General features: G+C 36.6%; 1 non-coding gene across 1 annotated transcript; it reads left to right on the top strand.

The window, feature by feature from the left end:
* The first annotated feature begins 7,991 nt into the window (after positions 1-7,991).
* LOC147821713 (U6 spliceosomal RNA) lies at positions 7,992-8,100 on the top strand. The gene has a single exon (XR_015446700.1). It is a non-coding gene; the product is annotated as a U6 spliceosomal RNA (small nuclear RNA).
* Positions 8,101-8,659: the final 559 nt, after the last annotated feature.

Here is an 8,659-nt window from a genome sequence, read left to right as displayed (position 1 = left end):
CAAATAAGAAAACAATAAACAAGTATGACTCTTCTTGGGGGGGGGATTTATTTTAAACTCTTGCTATAAGGAATTGCCAATGTATCAAAACATCAAACATGCATTAAAGAGGATATTACTGTCTGCTGTTTTAAACTTGTATTGAAGGTATAAGTATTTTCTATTATGGTGGGATCATATCTGAAGTATTAATACGGAAACTTTTTTCATATCTTTGAGAACATAGATAATTTTTTCCTTCCTCTCAATCTGTGTAAGTTCTGCACAGCAGAACCAGAAAATAGGTTTCAAAGGCAAGGTAAATGTAACCAACAAATAATTGAATGACCTGAAAGAAAGACCTATTTTGTTGTGTACTTGAGTAGTGCTGTTTTCCTACTTAGAAGCTAAGTGACCTTTACAGTGTATGAAGAAAGGAGTGTAAAAAGGGAAGCTAGAATGCACAGAGAGCATGAGAGAGGGTGAGAGCTCTGGCTAGGGCTGGAAGTTTTCTTCACCAAGAGGACAACTGAGAAAGATGCAGACTGGAGCAAGATTATTAACTTTATCTTGAGAGCAGCCTAAGGGATTAATAATGCACATTTCTAGGTGTGTCTGGATGGGTCATGAAGAAGTGACTTTGGGCCCCATGTCTAGTTTCTGTCCCTTTCCTCTCTGCTGTTATTCACTTGCTATACTTCCTCACCACCATGAAGTCAACAGCATTCCTTCGCCAGTCGCTTCCACCATGATATTTCTGCTTTGGAGCCAGCCAACCATGGACTGAAATCTCGGAAACCATGAGCCTAATAAGCCTTTCCTCCTTTAAGTTATGAGTGTTAGATATTTTTTTCCAGCAACAGAAAAAGTGACTGGTGCAACAGTGATCATATTGCCCATTTTCCGCCACCAAGCTTTAAAGATTAGCACATTGCCCATCAATTGCCTCTTTGGGAATTTTCTTTAACCAAGCTGTAAAACTTTTCTCAGGCCCAAGGACCAGTGGAACAGATTAGAAGATGCAGAAGCAACTCCAGACAAACTCAACCATCTCATTATTGACAAAGGAGCCAAACACCCTCACTGGAGGAAAAATAGCTTCTGGTTTCAGCTTGCCAAAGATTAAAACTAGACCTATATCACTCACCATGCACTAAACTAAAATCTAAATGGATTAAAGAGCTAAATATTAAAGCAGTAACACTAAATTGGCTGGAAGAGAGGTTACGTAGTACTCTTGAAGACATTGGTGTAGGAAAAGACTTCATGAACAAAACCTCAGTTGCCCGTGAACTAGCACAAAGAATCTTATTCTGGGATCTCTTCTTATTAAAAAGCTTCTGCACAGCAAGAAAAACCAACAACAGCATGAAGAGACAACCCACAATGGGGGGAAAATTTTTTATCAGCTGTTTCTCAGACAAAGGTCTACTATCTAGAATATATAAAGAACATTAAAAAACCAGACCGCCCAAATTTAAAGACCCAATCCAAAAATGGGCATCAGAAATGAACAGACATTTCTCAGACAAAGAAGGAGAAATAGCAAATCAATACATGAAAAAAATGTTTAATGTCACTAGTTATTCGAGAGATGCAAATGAAAACAATGCTGAGATTCCACCTCATCCCAGAAAGAATGGCTGCTGTCATGAAATCAACCAATCACAAATGCTGGCTGGGCTGTGGGGAAAAAGGAACCCTTCTCCACTGTTGGTGGAAGCGTAGACTGGAGCAGCCACTGTGGAAATCAGTATGGAGATAACTCAAAGAACTAGTACTGGAGGTTCCATTTGACCCAGCTATTCCCCTGCTGGGTGTCTGGGTATCTTCCCCAAAGAATTAAAAGAATCACACCACAGCAATATATGTGCACCCATGTTCATAGAGCCACAGTTTGTAATAGCTAAAACTTGGAAGCACCCCAACTGCCCATCATCTGGAGACTGGATAAAGAAAATGTGGTGTTTTTTAATAAAATGGACTACTACTCACCCATAAAGAATAAGACATTAGAGGCATTTATAGCTAAATGGATGCACATTGAGGTGATACTCTTAAGTGAAACAAATAGGACACACGTGTAAATACCAAATAGTCTCTCTGGTGTGAGAAACTGAAAGTGTAAATAAGGATCAAAATATATAATAGATAATGTAGGAAGAAAAGGGACAAAGGGGAGTGGAAGTGGGAGGGGTAGGGGAAAAGAAAGAGGTGAATGGAATTAATATGAGAAAATGAAAAAATGGAAACAAAGTCTTTGTAAATAGGGAGGGGTGGAGGGGTTAAAGGGAGGGCAGGGGGATGGGGAAAAATAAGAATCAAGGTGTATTATGTAAAGTTACAAATTTCCAATGATGAATGTCACTACATTGTTTACCTAAAATGTATCAATAAAATTTTTAAGTATTTGCCTAGGATCCCACTTGACCCATTTATGTTACAATTCCTTGGAGATATACTGAAAAAAATTCTACCTTCCCAGACAAGCTGAGATAGTCAAGACCCCCCCATGACTGATATTGGTGTGAAGGATAAAACTTGCCTTTGTGTGTATTGTCTTTGAGCATATAAGCCTGCCTTGAAATTGGCTGGAAGCTTGCAAAGTTGTGAATACAGTTTCACTATTAAGTTAAAATTCCTATTACTAATAGTAATCACAGGTTTATTTAGTGCTACGGCCTATGCTCCATATTTAATTTTTGTTATTAAATTCTTTTATTGGTACATTGTGGTACACAACACAATTACATTTCTCATTGGGAATTGTACCTTTACTTAATGCATCTTGGTTCTTATTTTTTCCCCATTCCTAGCCCTCCCTTCACCCCCTCCACCCTTCCCTATTTACAAAGACTTTATTTCCATTTTTTCCATTTCTCAGCATTTTTCCTTTCCCTTCTTTCCTTTCCCCTGCCCCTCCCACTACCCCTATCCCTTTGGACCTTTTCTTCCTATTTTGCATAATTGATTATTCATTCTAATCATTGGTACATTTTAGGTATACAATATAATGACATTCTTCATTGGAAATTTGCACCTTTACATAGTTTCTCTTGGTTCTTATTTTTCACCCTTGCCCAGCCCCTCCCTTCAACCCCTCCAGTCCTCCCTATTTACAAAGATTTTGTTCCTAGTTTTCCATTTTCTCATATTAATCCCATTCCCTTCTATCCTTTCCCCTAGCCCTCCCACTTTCTTCCCCTTCTGAATAGTTTCTCTCCCGTGAGAAACTGAAAGTGTAAATAAGGACTAAATGTATAATAGGTAATGTGAAATAGGAAAACAAGGGGCTCCATATTTAATTTTAAAGCAATCATTTGCAGTAGGTATATTCTTTATCTCATTTTGCAGATGAGGAAACTGACTTCAGAAAGCATTACAAGGATTATAGCATTAAAGAATAAAGAACTGGGCTGCTGATGTCAATGCTGCATTGAACTCTTAATAGCTATAGTAGACACAGCACAAATTCTTAATACTGTTACACCACAAACAAAAGCAACAGCAAAGGCACATTTAAAATTGAGCAAAGCCAGGTTAGAAATGGTTATCTTGATATAGTGTTAGGAATGATTAATGATCTCCCATTGTCCACTAAAATATAAGATTATTTTTAATCCGGTATTATTTTTATGCATTATGATGTATAGCTAGAGTCTCGGGTTTCAGAACAAAGTGTCAGATTCTTATTTTAATGTTATAAGAGGAACAGGCTTTGTTTATTCCTTTTCTTGTTCATGTTATCACTGGTGCCATTAGGACAGATTCATTTGTTGTCAATGCTCATTCTCATTACAACCTTCATCACAATAATATTGTACAGTATTGAAATTTTAATGGCTCATATATTCTGTGAAATATGATAGTAATAAACTCCAATTCACTGACCTCAGCTTTTTAATATTTAATACATTGTCCACTCCCAAGCCACCTAGCTCCCTTCTGCCTTCATTCTCCTTGAATGGAGATGGGATGGAATGGACAGCCACTCAAGGCAGGAAACATTTACCAAGTGAAATACTTCTGTTCATAGGCCTATTAAATGTGGCCATTCACGTTCCATTTTTTTAAAAAAAATACCCAAATCACTGTTTCTCCTCATGGCAGAGAATACAAAGAGAATGCAAAATAGATATACAGGAATCCACCCTTATTACAAGGATTACAGCAAGAACAAAAAAATGACACATCCATCATCCATTCTGGAGACAATGGCTACATTAAAAGCCAGAAATACTGCTAATGCAGCTTCCTATAGTTGGCCATATGTATTTGTTGAGAAAGTGAAAAATATTAGAAAGTGAATCAAAGACAAGTTTAACATTACAGCACAGCTTCGCTATTTATTTAGAACCCGCACCATGACTCGGTGACTCGGACACAGAACCACAGCCTTCCTGGACATAACCAAGAAATACTATGAGTGAAATAAGTGGCCGGATCATGTGCTTCATAGCTTGATCTATCACTGGGCCCTTTGTCACAGAATACAAAAAGCAAAGACTACGAGGATCACTGCTACTGTCTCCTATGGCAAATGAAAAGTTGTGTTTTCCCAGTACCAACTATGTATCTGTCACCTTTCCACAAAGTGGGGATATCAAATTGAGAAAGTTTAAAGTACTGACTATGCTTGTTTGTCCCTTCATTTTGCAAATCCAGAAACTCAGGTTTTAGTCCTCCAGAGTTCATCAGTCAAGTGACTCAATCATACAGGGTACTTCATCCTGCAGTATAAGCAAATGTTAATTTATTAGCTTATAAAGAGAAAAATTGCTACACACTGACCCCAAAGATTAATGAATGGAATAGCCTGATGATTTATCCACCTTCAGCAAGGAAATTCTTTTCAGATATTAGACAGGGAAATTCCATGGGGGAGGCCACCTCATTCTTTTGCTTAATGGATCATTAACCATTTTTTTATCTGTGTTTTTATGCTTTATCACTGACCACCTTACCCATCTTGACATAAGCCATGGTAAGTTTGTTATTACCATATATGCTATGGTAAATAGTCCTCCTTCTCCCCCTTCCTTCCTAACTTCTTCTATCCTTTCCATTCTTTTTTCATTTTTCTTTTATTTCTTTTGCTTTCAGTCTCAAAGTATATTTTGTATTTAAAATACTTTTACAAGTATTTTACAAACATTTAATCTTGATTTCCATTTGGTACCACAGAACTCTTGTCCTTATTGTCAAAAAATCTTTGCCTTATTGTCAAACAGTTTTGGGAAATATATACTGCACATTATATTTTACTATTATTAATTCATAATGAACTTCAGTGTATTAAAGGCTCTGAGAATCTCTATGCCCTAAATACATCTATGTAAACTTGATAACGTAGTGTTTCCCAAATTTCCTATCCTGGGAAGGCATTCACCTTGTAACATCTCTTAATATCTCAAGGGTATGGAAACAAAGTCTTTGTAAATAGAAAAGGGTAGAGAGGGTGAAGGGAGGGCAGGAAATGGGGAAAAAATAAGAACCAAGATATATCATGTAAAGGTACAAAATCCCACTGATGAATGTAATTGTATTGTATACCTAAAATGTACCAATAAAAGAATCTAAGGAAAAAATCAAGGGAAACAATGATATAGTCACATCTGCTGTGTGCTTTTTCGATCACTTAACTCTCAGAGTCCTGATAATGATCTAGAATCTTGATGTATCTCCTATGTAGACAAATCATTATAAGATGATTAAAGAACCAACAGTACTGACAAATCATACCCTTTTCCCAAACTCCAAATCCATATATAAAATTTCAGAATATTGTTAATTACTGTGTCTTTCTTCCTTTTTAACTATTTCTTGACTTTGGTTTTCTTCATTCATTCTGAAGCCATGGGCTCTTTTCAGTGTCTTATACTTCACAATATGACTCACTCATCCTTCCAACTCTCCTCAAGCTCATCCCCAATCTTACTAAAGTGATCTTCACATAATTTGTAAAACACAGAAGTAGATACAGAAGAAATTTAAAATAGCCCATTAATTCCACCACATATGGAACCATAGTTTGTATTTTATGAGGGGTCAAAATGTAACCTGTGTCACTTTTGAAAGATTAGTGCTTTTCTTAATAAATTTTAAGAACCACTTATCTATTATGAATATTGATCCATGCATTTTATTTGTTACAAATAGTACTCTTGGATTTCACTTGCTTATCCAATATCTTTTTCTTTCCTTTTAGGCAATATATTGCTTTATTTAGTATTTAACTCTTTCCATAGAAAGATAGTGTGCAAATGTTATCATGTTCTCCCATTAGGGGTAAATCTTCAGTGGCAGCCATAATTCACTGTTAAAGACAGTCTTGTAAGAGTTTACAAGAGATGGAGGTATTTGAGGAAGCTATTAAAGAATAAGAAGAACTTTGCTAAAAATAAAAGGGATAAAGAGCAGGCATTTAAAAAAACAGACAATAGAGTCTAGAATGTATTTTCTCTTTAAATTGGAAGTGGTATGATAGAAGATTGCCTTTTATAAAATATATTTATTGCAGATATTTGGGAACATGAAATGATACATTCAATGATGAGAATAACTTTTAGAGAAGCAGAAATTCATTCTCCCTCCATAGAAAAGGAAAACATCTATACGTGGTCTAAAGGAACTCACTGAGGGTAAGTTTAAAAGAATGAGACTTGATAGCCTGACTGAAGGATCTAGCCAAGTGTCTTCTTATCCTCTTAAATAACCACATGTTGCCTTTCAAGATATTAGTTTGCTATTTACATCAAAGGAAATTTCTCCTTGAAGCAAGATGAGATGAATCAAGCAAGATTGGAATCTGACCCAAGATAAATACTTTAAGGCTATGTGAAAATATTTGGGACATTTGGGGTAAGATGAAAAGGAGTTAATGGGTTGTTGCTGAACTAAAGGAAAGACAATAAAGATATTGAAGGAAATTTCCTTAAGGAGTTGATTTTAAAAGTGATGTGATAAATGATTCTTGAGCATGTTCACAGAGTAACTGTACATTGCCAAAACAGGAGACAACAATTCAAAGCAATGAGCACATACATATGTCCACAAATAACCATTGGCTGACATAAATGAAATATATCTGTTTGATCTCTGTTTGATTTAGCTCCATGGGGTTCCGTGATCTGGAATGAATTGACCATGTGAAGAATACATAACTATTCACTAACTCCTTTCATCCAGTCCTGACAGTTCCTTACCTCCTGTTGTCATGATTCCAATCCCATCACCATTGATAACCAGGTCATGATTCCAATCCCATCACCATTGATAACCATTGATAAGTGGTCCTTGTAGTAAATATTGTGTTGCAGCACCCAGGTCCTTCCTACAGTATTTATTTTGGGAATTACCCACCTATGTCCCAGAAGTGTTCACTTCTGTAAACTGCTGCTACAATACCCCAATCTGTGATTGTAATCTGAGTAATGCCTCCCCCAAAGTTAAGCATTCTGCTTATGATGACACAAGAGTGAAAGGCCTAGCCTCCTATTCTGATTTTGAGACAATTCTAAATGGCCATTCAACTGTAACATATTCCATGCTTTTTGGTGAGGCCTAATTTGAATCTATCACAGTTAATGTTGTACTTCTATCCAATTTTGACACTGTATTTTGAGAGTATACATTATTTCTGAGTACAACTTCCAATATACTTCCTGTAGACAAATTTTCATCTCAGGCAAAGCCCATCTCCAGGGACTTGTGACCAAAGATGACAAAGTGATGGTTTGAAACAGAATTTAAAGTGGAATTATGGAGTGCATCATCCCCTGGCAAGTTGACATTGAGGACCCTCTCATGGCTCTTGGCATGCTATCTCCCATAGTTCTGCAGCTGTTAGGGCTTTTGCCAGTGGAGCACTGGGAAGGAGAATCACTGAAAGAGGAGGTACCAGCTCATAAAATATTTATGGATTTGGAAGATACTAGGGAAGTATTAATTACAAATGTAAAACCGGATGTTGTCTACTAAATGTTACTGGCACATTTGAGAAAGGACTGAAAGTTCTTGCTTCAGTAGCACATATACTAAAATTGAAATGATACAATACAGAGATTAGCATGGCCCCTGCACAAGGATGACAGGCAAACTTGAGAAAAGACCAAAAGTTAGGAGCAACTGTTCTATTACACTATAACAAACTAACTCAAACCTTATGGGCAACAATGATAACACTGATTTCATTCATAAATTTGAAGTTAGGTGGGGCCCAGTGACAACAGCTCATCTCTTTTGCACTAAGAATCAGATGGAGTGGTTGAAATGATAGAGGCTGGAACCACATGAAATTTCACTCAATCGTGAGTCTGGTGATTGATGCTCGCTGTCAACTAGATCAGTGGCTGTTTGGCTTTCTCTCATCTTGGTAACTGGAATCCTGGAGAAGAGGTCCCAAAAATGAAAAAATACTGTTGAAGTTGCATTACCTTTTATTACTTGGAGTTATACAGCATCAATTCAATAATATTCTATTTGTTAGAAGTCAGTCACTAAGGCTGCTGGCACATAAACATTTGCTGATTTATTTAAAACCACCAGAGTGATTAATAGCTAATAGAAGGTAAGTTGGAAAAATCATAGAGTCTCAGTTATTATGTTTTAAAAGACTGTATCTCTGTAGCTAGAGGACAGAAGAAACTGAGGACCAGCCTCAGGGCTCCAGAGATTATTA

The sequence above is a fragment of the Heterocephalus glaber genome, unplaced genomic scaffold, assembly GCF_053883595.1.
Source record: "Heterocephalus glaber isolate CG9 unplaced genomic scaffold, H.glaber_assembly_v1.0 deba00001720, whole genome shotgun sequence".
Lineage (NCBI taxonomy): Eukaryota > Metazoa > Chordata > Mammalia > Rodentia > Bathyergidae > Heterocephalus > Heterocephalus glaber.
The sequence above is the reverse complement of the archived record's forward strand: the minus strand, read 5'-3'. Positions and strand labels throughout refer to the sequence as shown.